This window comes from Diceros bicornis, chromosome 16, assembly GCF_020826845.1.
Source record: "Diceros bicornis minor isolate mBicDic1 chromosome 16, mDicBic1.mat.cur, whole genome shotgun sequence".
Taxonomy (NCBI): Eukaryota; Metazoa; Chordata; class Mammalia; order Perissodactyla; family Rhinocerotidae; genus Diceros; species Diceros bicornis.
Genome location: NC_080755.1, coordinates 28,775,046 through 28,790,196, shown reverse-complemented (window position 1 = coordinate 28,790,196; position 15,151 = coordinate 28,775,046). Strand labels below are relative to the sequence as shown.

General features: G+C 38.4%; 1 protein-coding gene across 9 annotated transcripts in view; it reads right to left on the bottom strand.

Moving 5' to 3' along the window:
• The window catches only part of DTNA (dystrobrevin alpha), a 352,070-nt gene extending 337,164 nt beyond the window's left edge, over nucleotides 1-14,906 (bottom strand). For 5 of the 9 annotated variants that reach the window (XM_058556971.1, XM_058556969.1, XM_058556973.1 and 2 more), the window contains exon 1: nucleotides 14,707-14,905. The gene's annotated coding sequence lies outside the window, so the exon portion shown is untranslated. Of the gene's footprint in view, nucleotides 1-14,706 lie in introns of all 9 variants that reach the window. The other 4 variants (XM_058556978.1, XM_058556975.1, XM_058556976.1 and 1 more) reach the window with 3 other exon arrangements.
• Between the last annotated feature and the right edge of the window lie 245 nt (nucleotides 14,907-15,151).

Here is a 15,151-nt window from a genome sequence, read left to right as displayed (position 1 = left end):
AAAACAGAAAAAATGAGGAAAAAAAAGCACTACACTGACATTGAAGAAAACAAAAAAGAACAGTCAGATGCTCTGAAATGTTTTCCTATTTTGAAAATCTGATTCACAGTTTGATCAAATTTTCAAAATCAACCTGACACATATATGACTTCCTGAAAGTTGTTTAGCAGCGTTAGTAGAAAGTATTTTGTATACATTCTAACAGTAAACATTACTTTCACAGTGTTTAGGTTAAAAGGAAGAAGCAGAATTTATCTGCACATAGAAAAAAAAAATCACCTGACACATTTTGTGTTTATAAATAGCAGCTAACCCTGTAGGGGAAAATCTGGACTACAGCCCACAGAAAACACAATGTGCCCATCTTACCTTTCTGAATCCCTCTCTTCTTGCCTCCTTTTATTGTGTAAGAACTATTTTTCTTCATATTTAAGCCTGACTTAAGCATTTTGGTGATGATTCAATCACCACGTTTAAAAAATGTCAGCCAAGTGATGACTTGAAGAAAGAAGACATCTGACTAGCATTGCCAGGGCTGGGGGCCTTTATTTTATAAAGGATGAGCTTGTGAGAGACAACATCTGCTACACCATTTACAAATATGTTTTTAAAGGGGTAGTTCCTCCAACCTGCCCAAACGGTGTTATTTAACAAACACTGTGTAATGAAGGTTTGGAAAAGTCTTATCCCAAAACATAGTAGAGGCACAGCCATTGAAACAACCAAGCAAAATGAGTAAATGAGAAATGTAATCAGATTGAACGCACAAAGGGAACAGAAGGGATGAAAAACATAATACAACTGGTCGTGGGGAATATTGAAAGGATTTGAGAATGATATTTTTCAGAACCAAGAATGAGTATCATTTTAAATCAAAAGCAGTAAAACTGTTCGCAAGCCATTTCCATAGTTTACTCAAGGACAACACATCTTTAAAAAGGTGTATGGAGTAAAGGGTATATGGAACTGAAATTTATGATTTACAGAAACTAAAAAAAATCAGCTTAAAATTACACATAGTAAAATAGGATAACTAATCAAAAAGCTAAGATATTAGTCACCAAAAGTGGTGGATACTAAGTGAACTCAAATCTGTTATGTTCTCTAAGTTTAGTGAATTGCTAATTGAAAGAGTAAAATAATAGAAAATATTGTCCTTAAAATAAAACTGAATCATATTTAGGACTAGAAGCCACAGACTACTCCTCAAATCTGCATCTATCTACATTTGATTACAATCACAAAATATTTCTTTAAACCTTTTACTTCTTACCGATGTTGTCTTACTCCATCCTGGGGTTTGTAATTGTACCCCAATTATAAAATCTCTATTCAGAAATGCAGCTTCTCTTTCCTCAGGACAGCCTTGTAGCCAAGATGTTCTTTAATCTCACGTGACCCCAGAGAAAAATGCCAGCCTGCAGCAGACAGTGAATCCCCCGTGGTGGAGCTGATGTGGTAATGACAATGATGAGTCTGGACATCTGCATATGCATCTGTCTCTAACAATATTGTGTGACAAGATCTCCTAAAATGCATCTTCTTCAAATGATGCAGAGATCCCCCCACCCTCGCCTCCAAATATCTTCATGACTGATGTCAGTTCTAGAAAAGAACATAGAAACAGCTAGAGAAATCCATTAATATCTGACTTGGCAGCTATGAGGAACAAAAGCAGAGAAGTGTAGGCATGGCTTAATTTTTTGGTTTCAACCACAAAATCAGACATGGAGCAGTGATGACTATTTGGGTTAAGGATACAAAATAATCATGCAAATCATTAAAAGTATTTAACTAAAGAGACCATTTGGGGTCATACATTTTTAGTTTCTTTACTATATTTATTTGAAAAATATTTATAATTAAAGCATACAAAATGTTAAATACAATAAATAAATTTTCCAAAAACCTAAACTGATGAGTCAAGCAGCATGAAAAGCATAAATTTAGCGTATTCTGTAATGGCTGGAGGAGTTACTCTAGTACAATGGTTTCCAGCTTTAGCGTGCACCTGAAGCACCTGGAGGGCTTGTTCAACACTGCTGGGCTCTGTCCCTAGAGTTTCTTAGAAATTTGCATTCACAAAGAGTTCCAAGGCTGTGCTGATGCTGCCTGTCTGAGGACCACACTTTGAGAACCATTACTTTAATATAGTGGAACTTCAGGGTTAACTACAATGTCAATAACTTGATTTGTCTTCTGGGAGAATTTCCCTAGACTGTTCTTTGTGATCACTTCCCCGTCAACTGTTACTCCTCAGAATATCAGTTTCACGCAGAAAATTCTTAGCCCCATCTTTTGTACTTAATCTACTGTAAAGCGATCAAACAACTTGACGAAATCAATGCATTTATTTTTAATGTATCATTTTACATCAAAAGAAATTAACATGAATGCTTGCTGGCAGGTGCTCCTCAAGAGTTTAAACATGGATTTTGTGTTCGCTATTTTCTTCCTAGCTTAGCTACATTTTCTTACACACTTTCTGGTTCAAAACTGCATTTCAGATGGATAATGTTCCTGGGAATAAAGAACACTTCATGAGAATACAGTAAGGGCTGAGATGGTGTCCTTCTGGCATCCTGCCAGAAAAGACAGCCTATGAGGATGGGGGAAGTTTCCAACCTTGCTACAGCCTGCAGCACCGATTTCCCAGGAGAGGAGAAAGCACTGATTTGAAGGAGTAAGAGTAGTTCCATGTGGTCCCTGAACCTTAGCACTGATGGAATGTTCTGTGATCCTATCTGCATCATTGCCCAAGAACTCCCTTATCCCACTGACCTGTAAAGAGCTTATCATTCAGAAACAGATCAGTAGTAATCCCCTGAGATTCATCCTCTGAGAATCAACGTTGAGCAATATTTTTCAGTTTACACTTGCATAAAAAATGGGGACTGGACTTCTGTGAAGATGGAGGAAAAGTACTTTTTCCTATTCCTTCCACTAAGTACAACTAAAAACTCTGGACATTCCATGTAAAATAAACATACAAAGACTCTGAAAGTTGGAGAGAAGACAAACTTGGGCCTCAGGGCCCAAGTAATGACAAGGTGGTGATTCCTTATATTTTTTGTATTTGCCTTATATATTCGAGACATGGAACTAAAGAAACTGGAAACTCAGAGATGCCAATAGGCAGATAAAAAAAAAAGGAGGCCAACAAAAGCACGCCCTCTCTATCCAAAGGACCAAGAAAGGAGCAACACAGCAAAACAAAAAACATTTAGACAATAACTTCTCTATTCCAGCCATAAAAGAGAAAAAACTGTGACCCCATCACACTCATGCCAAAAAAGGCTGAGTGGGGAGCCTAGTTTTTCACCCTCACCAGGCTGCAAAGGCGCCCTAACTCCTCTCACCCCCACCAAGGTGATGTCACAGAAGGCCAAGTAGGGAGCTGGGAGTTTCATTCCCACCACATGGTAACGGGACTCCTCACCTTCCCCCTGCACTAGGTTGTCAATGGAGACTATGTGAGAAGCCTGGACTTCCACCCCCACCTGGCAATACCAAGTCTCCTCTCCCCCTCTCCATTAAGTGGTGTCATGGGAGGACTAGTGGAGAGTCAGGACTGTCATCATGGCCCAGCAGTAACCAGGCCACCTCCCTGTTCCCACGTTGTCAGTGGAGGCCATATGAGGAACAGAAAAGAGGCGCTCCTACCATTCCTAGCCAGGGAGGTATCAGTGAAGACCTAATGAAGAGCCTGAATTCATACCCTGCCCCACAGTAAGTGGAGCCCCCTCAGGTGACAAGGGAGACTGAGTGAAGAACCTGTACTTCTACCCCCACCTGCCAATGATGAAGTGGTACCATCCCCATTTTGCCCAATGGGGTGATATTAGTGGAAATTAGCTAAAACAGAAGGGTTAAATAAGATCCAGAGTCTCTTAACACAATAGGAAAATGGCCAGGTTTCAACTGAAAATCATTCATCATACCAAGAACCAGGAAAATGAGAAACTGAATGAAAAAAAGACAATAGATAGATGCCAATAATGAGATGACAGAGATGGTAGAATTATCTGATAAAGTTTTTAAAGTAGCCATAAAAAAAATACTTCAATGAGCAATTGTGCACATGCTTGAAATAAATGAAAAAAGTAGAAAGTATCAGCTAAGAAATAGAACATATAAGAAAGAAGTAAATGGAAATTTTAGAACTCAAAAAACACAAACCAATAACCAAATATAACATTTAGTGGGTGGGCTCAGTAACAGAATGGAAATGACAGAGGAAAGAATCTGTGAGCTGGATGATAGAAAAATTGGAATTACCCAGTCTGAACAACAGAAAAAACAGACTGAAAACAACAGCAACAACAAGAGAGCTTCTGAAACCTATGTGTGAAATGGCTCCCAAAGATATTCAGGTTGGTCCTAATCCCTGGAAACTGTAAATGTTACCTCACGTGGCAAAAGGAATTTTGTAGATGTGATTAAATTAAAGATCCTGAGAAAGAGAGAATATCATGGACTATCCAGGTGGGCCCTAAATGTAATCACAGCGTCCTTAAACGAGGGAGGCAAAGGAAGATTTGACTACAGACAAGGAAGTAGGAGATGTGATTACAGAAGCAAGAGATGGAAGTGATGTGAAGAAGGGATTGTGAGTCAAAGAATACTGGGGGTGGCCTCCAGGAGCTACAAGAGGCAAGGAAATGTATTGTTCCCTGGAGGCTTCAGAAGGAACCAACTCTGCTAACACCTTGACTTTAGCCAAGTGAAACTGATTTCTGACTCTGGCATTCAGAACTATAAGAGAATAAATGTGTGTTCTAAAACACCAAGTTTGTGGTAATATGTTACAGCAGCCATAGGAAAATAATACACTGTGGTACTATAACAAAAGACCTAATATTCTTATTTTGGAGACCTTGAAGGAGAGAAGAAAATGGACAGAGCAGAAAAAGTGCTCAAAGAAATAATAGCCAAAAATTTCCCAAATTTGAAAAAAGACATAAATCTACAGATCCAAGAAGCTGAGTGAACCTGAATGCCAACAGAATAAACCCAAAGAAATCCATGCCAAGACACAGCATAGTCAAATTTATGAAAACTAAAGCCAAAAATAATCTTGAAAAGAGCAAGAGAGAAATGACACTTTACCTATAGGAGAAAACCAACTAGAATGATAGAAGATGTCTCATTAGAAACCATGGAGGGCATAAGGAAGTGGCATAACATTTTTCAAGAGTGAAAAGAAAAGAATTGTCAACCTAGAATCCTTTATCCAGTTAAAATATCCTTTAGGAATGAAGGAAAAATCAAGACATTCTCAGATGAAGGAAAACAAAGATATTTGTCACCAGGAGACCTGTCTGCCCTAAAAGAATGGCTAGAGGAAGTTCTCGAACAAAAAGGAAGCAATAAGAGAAGGAATGTTGGAAGATCAAGGAAGAAGAAAAAACATGGTAAGCAAAAATATGGATAAATACAATGGACTTTCTTGCTTTTCTTAAGCTTTCTAAATTATATTTGGCAGTTGAAGAAAAAATTGTGACACTATCTGATGTGGTTCTAAATGTATGTAAAGCAAATATTTAAGACAATTATACTATAAATGGAGAAGGGTAAAGGGAGATAGAGGGAGGTAAGCTTTCTATACTTCACTGGAATTGATAAAATGACAACAGCAGTAGACAGTCATAAATTATATGTATATGATATAATACTTAGAGCAACTACTAAATATCTAAACAAATCTATACTTAAAAACACTATTGACAAAAAAATGGAATTCTATAAATGCTCAAGTAACTGAAAGGAAGGCAGGGGAAAAAAACAACCCAGAGAAACTAAAAAAACAAAAACAGAGAGAAAAAAATAAAGTAGCAGACATAGGCCCTAACAATTACAATATTACATTAAAATTACAGTACATGTAAATGGTCTAAGTACACCAATTAAAAGACAGAGATTGGCAGACTGGATTAAAATATATGACCCAACTCTATTTTATGTACAAGAAATTTAAATAAATGTAATGATATAGGCAGGTTGAAAGTAAAAGGATGGAAAAGAAATAGCATGCAAACATCAACCAAAGAAAAAAAAGAGTATCTATATTAATATCAGGTACAGTAGACTTTGAGCAAATAAATACATCTGGAAAAGATATAGAGAGGAATATTATTTAATGATAAAAGAATAAATACACCAAGAAGACATAGCAATCCTCAATATGTATATATGAAACATACATACGAAACAGAGCTGCAAAATATGTAAAGTCAAACTGATAGAAGTGAGAGAAATAGACAAATCCACAATTATAATTGGAGACTTCACATACTCTTGGAACAATCAATGGGACAACTAGACAGAAAATTAGCAAACATATATAAGAACTCATCAGCCCCATCAACCAACAGGACCTAATGAGCATTTATAGAACATTCTACCCCAAAACAACTGAATACACAATCTTTTCAAGTGCCCATGGAACATATACTAAGATAGACAACATTTCGGGCCATAAAACAAACCTCAGCAAATTTAAAAGTAATGAAATCATACAGTGTGTTCTCTGACCAAAATAGAAGCAAACTAGAAATGAATAACAGAAAGATAACAGGAAAATCTCCAAAAGTTTGGAAACTAAACACTATACTTCCAAATAACCCATGGGCCAAAGAGAAAATCTCAAGAGAATAAAAAAATGTACTTGAACTGAACTAAAGTGAAAATACAGCATACCATATGTATATGTAGCTACAGTAGTGCTGAGAGAAAAATTTATAGCACTAAATGCGTACACTAGAAGAGAGGAAAAATCTAAAACCAATAATCTAAGCTCCCACACAAGAATACAAAAAAGATGAGCCAAATAAACCCTAAGTAAGCAGAATGGAGGAAATAATAATTATAAGAGCAGAAATCAATGAAATGAAAAACAGAAAAACAATAGAGAAAATCAATGAAACAAACAATGTGGTCTTTTAAAGATCAATAAAACTGACAAATCTCTAGCAAACCTGACAGAAGAGAGAAGATACAAATTACCAACATCAAGAAGGAAGCAAGGGATATCATTAGAGACCCTGCAGGCATCAAAAGAACAAAAATAAATATAATGAGCAACTCTACACAAGTAAATTTGACAACTTAGATGAAACAAACCAATTCCTCAATAAACTAAAATTACCACAACTCAACAATATGAAAGAGGTCATTTGAATAGCCAGTAAGTATTGTTATGGGATGAATTGTGTGCCCACAAATTCATATGTTGAAGCCCTAATCCCTAGAACAGAATGTAACCATATTTGGAGATAGGGCCTTTAAAATGATGATTAAGTTAAAATGTGACAATCAGGATGAGCTCCAATCCAATTTGACCGATATCTTTATAAGAAGAGGAAATACGGACACACAGACAGACACCAGGGATGCACACACAGAGGAAAGATCACGTGAGGGCACAGTGAGAAGGCAGCCATCTACAAACCAACCAGAGAGGCCTCAGAATAAACCAAATCTGCTGACATCTTGATCTTGGACTTCCAAGCCTCCAGAATTGTGAGAAAATATATTTCTGTTACTTAAGCCATTCAGTTTGTGGCATTTTGTTATGGCAGCCCTAGCAAATTAACAGAAGCATCAAAAAAATCGAGTTCATAACTAAAAAAACATGTACTAAAAGAAAGTCTCCCAGCCCAAATGGTTTCACTGGAGAATTCTACTAAGACTTTATGAAGAATTAATACCAATTCTACACAATGTCTTTCAGAAAATAGAAAAGGAGGGAACATATCCCAATTCATTTTATGAAGCTAGTATTACTCTGATACCAATAAAAAGACAGCACCAAAAAAGAAAACTACAGACCAATATCTCTCATGAATATAGACATAAAAATATTTAACAAAATACTGGCAAATAGATTGTACAAAGAATTATACACTAATTAAATGGGGTTTATTGCAGGGATGCAAAACTGCTTCAATAGTCGAAAATCAATCAATGTACTCCACCATGTTAACAGGCTAAAGAAGGAAGACTTAGTGATCATATCACTTGGTGAAAAAAAGTATTTGACAAAAATTAATACCTAATCATGATAAAAACACTCAGAAAAAAATGGAATAGAGGTGAAATTCTTCAATTTGATAAAAAACATCTACAAAAAAATTTAACAGCAGATATTATACTTAACGGTGAAAGTCTGAATGCTTTAACCTGAAGATCAGCAACATGGTAAAGATGTCCACTCTCACCATTCTTATTCAACATAGTACTGGAAGTTCTAGCCAGTGCAATAAGGCAAGAAAAGAAACAAAAGGCATAAAGACTGGAAACAGAGAAATAAAACTGTCCTTATTATCAGATGACATAGTGGTCTATCTAGACAGTTCTAAGAAATTACAAGAACATTTAGAACCAATAAGTTCAGCAAGTTCCCAGGATACAAGATAAACATACAAAAATCAATGAATTTCTATATATTTGCAATGAATATTCTGATACATGTGTAGTGATATCTCATTATGGTTTTGATTTGCATTTCCTTAATGGCTAATGATGTTGAACATCTTTTCATGTGCTTATCTGCCATTTGTATATCTTCCTTGATGAAATGTCTTTTCATGTTTTTTGCTCATTTTCTAATTAATTTTTTTTTTTTTTTTTTTTACTGTTAAGTTTTAAGACGTTACTATTGCGGAAAACTGGGCAAAAGTGACCATGGGTTCTTTCTATATTATTTCTCACAATGGCATGTGAATCTCCAATTATCTCAAAATAAAAGGTTTAATTTAAAAATATGGATTGGGTATATTCTAACTTTTCATATTATGTTTGGTAATGTAAAATAAACATACAGTATGATTTGTATGTTTATCTGTATTACTTTTTACAATAATATATGATAGCACATATGATATTTTTGTCCATGTAGTTCAAGTGACAAAAAAAGACACACATATAGCTGTTCTGCTTTCTGTACCATGTTGATAATATCAAATCTGTTCAAAAAACAGCTTGGGTGCTGTATACAGGTCTTGGCACTGTTCTTGGCTTGTGTTTGCTGTCAAATAGGCTAACTCATGCATTCACTCAAACCCTAGGTTTATCATCACTCTTGACTAAATACAACCCCCACTGAAAAACAGGGGTATCAACAATTTCACAACAAGGTTAGCCTCTATTTTCTTGGCTGGTGGTTTTATGCAGGAATTACCTTCCCAGGCTGAAGTTCTAAAACACAACTGTTGGTGATTCTACTTTTACATTAAATCATAAGTCATTTTTAGGTGATAAAACTATTGAAGAGAACTGGCTAATTTTATGTGGTAATCATTAGGTCTGTTCACTAATATTTCAGTTTTCCTCCACCTGGGCAGGTGATTGGCTTGCAGTTCTCTTCCATCTTCAAGTTGGGAATGGCCATATGACTTGCTCTGGCCAATAAAATATGAGTGGAAGTGGCCAAGTGTTGCTTCCTGGTAGAAGCCTTTAAGAACTTGTGGGTGATTTGTCATGTTCCCATGTGCCTGATGAAGGATAAGGATATTTTGGATGACAGGGGCTTTATCAGTCTGGTTCCCTGAGTGAGGAAGACGTTAAATAGAGTCTTTTATTGACCAACATGGGCATATAGCATTAGCAAGAAATAAACCTGTGTTCTTTTTCAGTCTCTGAGAATTTAGAGTAGTTTGTTATGACTCCATAACCTAAACTATTATAACTGAGTAATATATTTTATATTTACATTAAACACATACAACTATTTGCAATAGGACACTGCACAATGGTATCAAATTGTAAACTTGAGGTAATGAATTATTCACTGGTGTACTTGATGGCATCTTCCACTCTAAGAACACACACACACACAAAGTCAAATTAAGTCTTGCATCTCTTTCCTTATGGTATAAATTAGAGCAAGAGTTTACTAGTTACTCCAAGACATCAAGCTTTATATGAAGTTGAGCACACAGAGAAATGATCTATCACGTTCTTGATAGGGATACATGTGTCATAGAAAATGTATGCACTGCCTTAAGCATTTCCAACAGCTTCAAAGAAGAGAGTAACACATTTGTCTATGTGCACTATGTATGAATTGTGATCCATGGTTAATATTAACATTAATCATATCAACTGCTTATAACCCATCATTTGCAGGGAGAAATAACATTGACTAACATATTCAGACACTGTGCAAAGATCTTGACATGCTTTAGCACACTTAACCAATTAGTACTTCACTTTGCTAGTAACATGTGCCATAAGTTTTAAGATAACATTATTTGGATAACACTTAAAATTACTAAGTTTTTAATCATAACAATTACTATGAGTCATGTCAAAAAAATCTCAATGTAAAAATTAACAAGGTCTTTTAAATTTTACCAAGATAATTCAACAGGTGTTTCTATGTTATACTTTACATCCTCTTTGCAGTGCATACTCTGGACAAGGACATTAGGGGTTCCTGAAATAGATGACTTAAAATTTTTAAGTTTATTAATGGTCATAGAACTTCCAGCTGTTAAAGATATTTCCCTAATTCTTTGAAATGCTAAAGTACATATTCTTGATGTTAAAAATTTCAATAGTTTCAAATGGTGCTCAAATAACTATTTTTGTATTTAAAAAATACATAATAATGAGGAATTTCTCATAACCTAGCAGTCACCAGTCTCTGTCTAGGCATTCATATATCTCTTCTTGCTTTATATATATTTTACCTGTAAAATATGGGACAAAAAGCATTGATATAAAGGAAGCTCTATTTTTTCACTGATTTTTATTAAGCGAAAAGTAACCAAAAGATCAAGTCAGGAGGTGGTATTATTTTCAACAGTGAGAGGAATTTAATGCACCAGTAAAATTATGAACCAAGTGTCACACATCAATAGTTAACACTATGGACTACAGAATCAGAATATTTGAGTTCAGGGCTCATCTTTACCTAGGTGACAGTGGTCATAATTATTATCGTCCTTGTGCTTCAGTGTCCCTTTCTATAAAAGGGGATAATGGTAATAGATGCAGACCTCATAAGGCTATTTTGAGGAATACGTAAGTTAATTTATATACAGCCCACAGAATGATGTCCAGCATACAATAAGTATTCAAGAAATTTAATTGTTATTATGTTTGCTTTAAATTGTTAATACCCATTTCCCCAGCATATTGAACACTTGATATCACCTCCCTTACTCTGGGGCCTCTTCTCTTCCCTTGGACACTTAGAGAATCTTAAGGAGTGGGTGATGAATCAATCACCTTTCTATTTTGAGACATTCTGCAGCTTTAACAATAATCACACACACACACACAGAGCTACATTTTAAAATTTGAAAGCAGCTGTTAAGGTAAAGAAAGAAAATGACTATATTTCATTAAACTTAAATAATTCTTTACAAATAGGATATAAGGGTAGCACATGCTCTATGTGCTTTAAAAGGTGTTGATAGGAGTTTTGTAAACCTCCCCATGTCCAAAGGTGAATAATGAGGGGAAACAGTATGTTTCCTGGTGAATAGAGAAGTGTAGAGATAACCAGAGTGAGACATAGGTCTCAGATTCACAAAATAATTCAGAAAATACTTATGAAAACTTTTAAGACGACCATTTGCCTTAGTAAACTCTTCCTTACATGTCATTCCTCTGCTAATATGTGACTTCTGGAGCATCCTGTTCTGACCTCTGTGTCTGGTCCAGAATCATTAATTATACATTCTTATAGAATTTCTTCTGTCAGAGAACTTACCTTGATTTGTAAATAAACATCTATTTGTATAATTATTTTATTAAAGTCTGACCCCCTGTGTTGGCAGGGCTCGCTCATCTTTCTGCTCACCATTGACCCCCAGTTCTCCGCCCAGCACCTGGAATAGGGGGGCTCTCAAGAAGCAGAGATGTACGATTCTCCAAAAACTAGAGGGATGGGACTTGAAAGGAAAAAGTCACGTCGTATCTACCAGGTGAGGTGAAAGCATCAAGGAAATGCTTTCTCTAAAATAAGTAACAGAAGCCAGAAAATGGAAACAGTTGAGACAGTTAAGAAAGGATATAGGTATGTATCATAGGATTTATGCTTTAATAACAATCAATAGTCACATAAATAGACTTGGAAAATTCAATTTCAATATCGAAAACACTTGTACCTGATGGCATGCAACTTTTCTGACCACAGCATTGCACTCTAGCATCCCAAAATAAAGATGTAGCCATAATTTGGGGTGTTGAAGACGTTAACCACTGAAGAGCAAGACAATTGTTTTCATATCCAAAGATCAGGTTTCTACATAGTTCAGTTGGATTCTAGTCTCTTTTCACCTATCATGTTGAATAAGTGTGGATTTGAAATAGTTATACTGAATTTAATTAAACCGAAAGACAAGAATTAAGGAAATCTATGCATGTCAAAATAATGTTGAAACTCATGTGAAGAAGCAATTAAATTTGCTTGAAAAAATAACAGATGAAGACTTAAGAGAGACATCTGTCCTATAAAATGAATATTATGAGAGCTCCATGATAAGCTCAAATGAAGAATAATTCTCTAAATATGTGCAGTTGTAGTTCACTCCACTGAGACCTTTCTTCACATGATGGTTCATTTAAAACAAATGGAGATTTTTAAACTATTTTGACTTAGGACTGATGAGAAAATTTGATTTTTAGTCTTCATTGCTACTTTGTATAAAGTGCATACAATTGGCTAAAACGCATGACATACACGAATACCCTCAAAATACAGCGTGCTTTTAATCAATGACAGTTAAAGAGAATTGCATAGTTCTTCTTTTAAAACTGCCTAACCTCTTGTCAGAGTGATTGGATTAAAGATGACACAACTTGCTCAAAAATTCTGCAAGATGGTGTTCTGAAGAAAATGATGGCCACACTTTGAGCAAAGAACAGACTAACACCTTAGGAGGTTTAGTGCAAACAAATATTTAGATTCAGCCATCTGCTTTATAATTATTAACTTTGCTGATAAATCTTAACTGCTGAAAACCTTAACTTTGCTGATAGATACACTGTTGTAATCTGTAACTGTTGTAGGAAACAGTTAATTGTGACAAAAAGAAACTACTCAAAGGATATGTGCCATAATTACACTATTAATTAGAAAAAGAGTTAATTGTCCCAAAGTGTTGGTTAAGAGTACACCAAAAGCCCAACTGGGCTCTAACGTTTAATAACCGTACAACTTTGGGTAAGTTATTTCACCTCTGTCTGGATTTCCTCATCTGTAAAAGGTGGTTAATATTATTACCTACCCCTTATGGTGGTGTAAGAATGAAGTGAACAGAGCTAAAGCACATAGAACTATGCCTGGAACGTGTGGAGAGCTGGGTTTTTTCCCTGCAGTTTCTACCTTTTCTACCTTCTAACATTTATTCTAAAAATAAATGTTTTTTTGTATAAGAAACCAATAACTGTATACTTCAACAATAAAGATCATTGTTATGAACCACAAACACACATTAAATATCAACTAATTCTAACAGATAACAGGAAAACTTAAACATCAACTCCAAACATCATTTTTTAGAGTAAGAATGAACCTAATGGTGGTAAGTTTCACTGCAAGTGTTTATCCAATATTTTTCCCCCAAGTTCTACACTTATCTTCTTAAAGTCAGACCCCAAGCCTGCCAAAGAGGAAAGTTTTACTACCAAGTCCCAGGCGTGGTACCATGGAGCCCCAGCACCGCCGTCCCCACCCCTTCTCTCTCCTTGGCTTTGGTGTTTTGACAGACACCTCTCCACCTCCCACTCCGGACACCAGAACGGACCTCCCGTTCGTCCTCTGTCCAGCGCAGAACTCCAAAGTGGGCAACAGGCTACAAAAGCTGCAGACACTCACCTCCGTACCCATCCGCCCCCCGCCGTCCCCAGTGCAAAGTGCCCACTCCCAGTCAGCCATGCGCCCGGGCACCGCAGTGCATTGCAACACGCGCAGACGCCGCTGGCTGGAAAGGAACCCATCGCGGATTTCCTGGTCAATACCCCCCAGACTGCTCTCCAACGTGCGAGTCATCCCCAGTGGATGTGCCCACGCCACCTCCCACCAGCTCAGCCCGAGAGGACGACCAAGAGGGCAGCAATGACAACAAAAACAACTCAACCCGAGACGCAAGGGAGCCGGCTGCCATCGCCAGTCCGGGAGCAGCGCAGCGGCGGCAGCCGGAGCTGCGGCGCGGCCCGGCCTCGGCCGGCGGCCGAGATTTACCTGCGCGGCCCCGCGCCCCCGGGCCGGCCATCCTGCAGCAGCCGCTACCGCCTCTCGGCTGGCCCGAGGCGCCGCCCGCCGCCCGGGGAGGCGCCGCGCCGCAGTCCTGGCTGCGGCGCCCGGCACATGCTTCGCGCTAGCCGCGGCCAGCGCCCGCGCACAGGTGGGAACCCCGCGAGTGGGCGTTGGGGCGATTCCCTTCCCCCGCCGGCGCTCGCCGCCCGCTTCCACTCTTGACTTTGCCGGGTGCGCGGCGCCTGCCCTTGCTCCAGCAGCCCAGCCGCCTGTGCCCGCGCCCCGGCGCCGTGGGCGGCTGCGGTCCCTGCGCATCGGGGCTGCGCGTCATGTGCATCTCCCGCCTCGCGGCTTGCTCCGCGGCACCGGGCGGCCGGGGGCAGCGCGCAGCAGCCCGGCCCGGCGCCCACTCCTTGCCCGGCACGCGGACCCCCTCCACCCCCGCGCCCTCCCCCACTCTGGAGCTGTCAAGGAAGAAAACGCCTTGCACACACCTTGGAATGGACGGGCGCCTCAGTCACCGACTCGCCAAACTCTTAGAAGGTGTCCATTGGTCTGTAGGGAGGTTTGGGCATGGAGTAGGAGCCGCTTTCTTATTATTTAATAATGTTGGAAGTGCCGGGTCCGCTGCCAGAGTTGTGGGTCATGTGGGCACAGCAGAGGCTGGCTGCTGCCAGTACCAGGGTTTCCTGAGGATCCTGAAACTATGATCTCATCCTCCTCATCCGCCTCCCCCGCCCCTCTCTCCGCGGGCGCGCACGCACAGCACACACACACATACACACACATGCACACACACGCACACACACTCACACTGCATGCACTATCCTCCTTCTTGGACCGAAATATTCCTCCAGGGAAATACAGTGTTCACACTCTTCATTGAAGAAAAAAAAATCCATCCGATAGAGATTTTTCTCTTTCAAAGCTTGATTTATG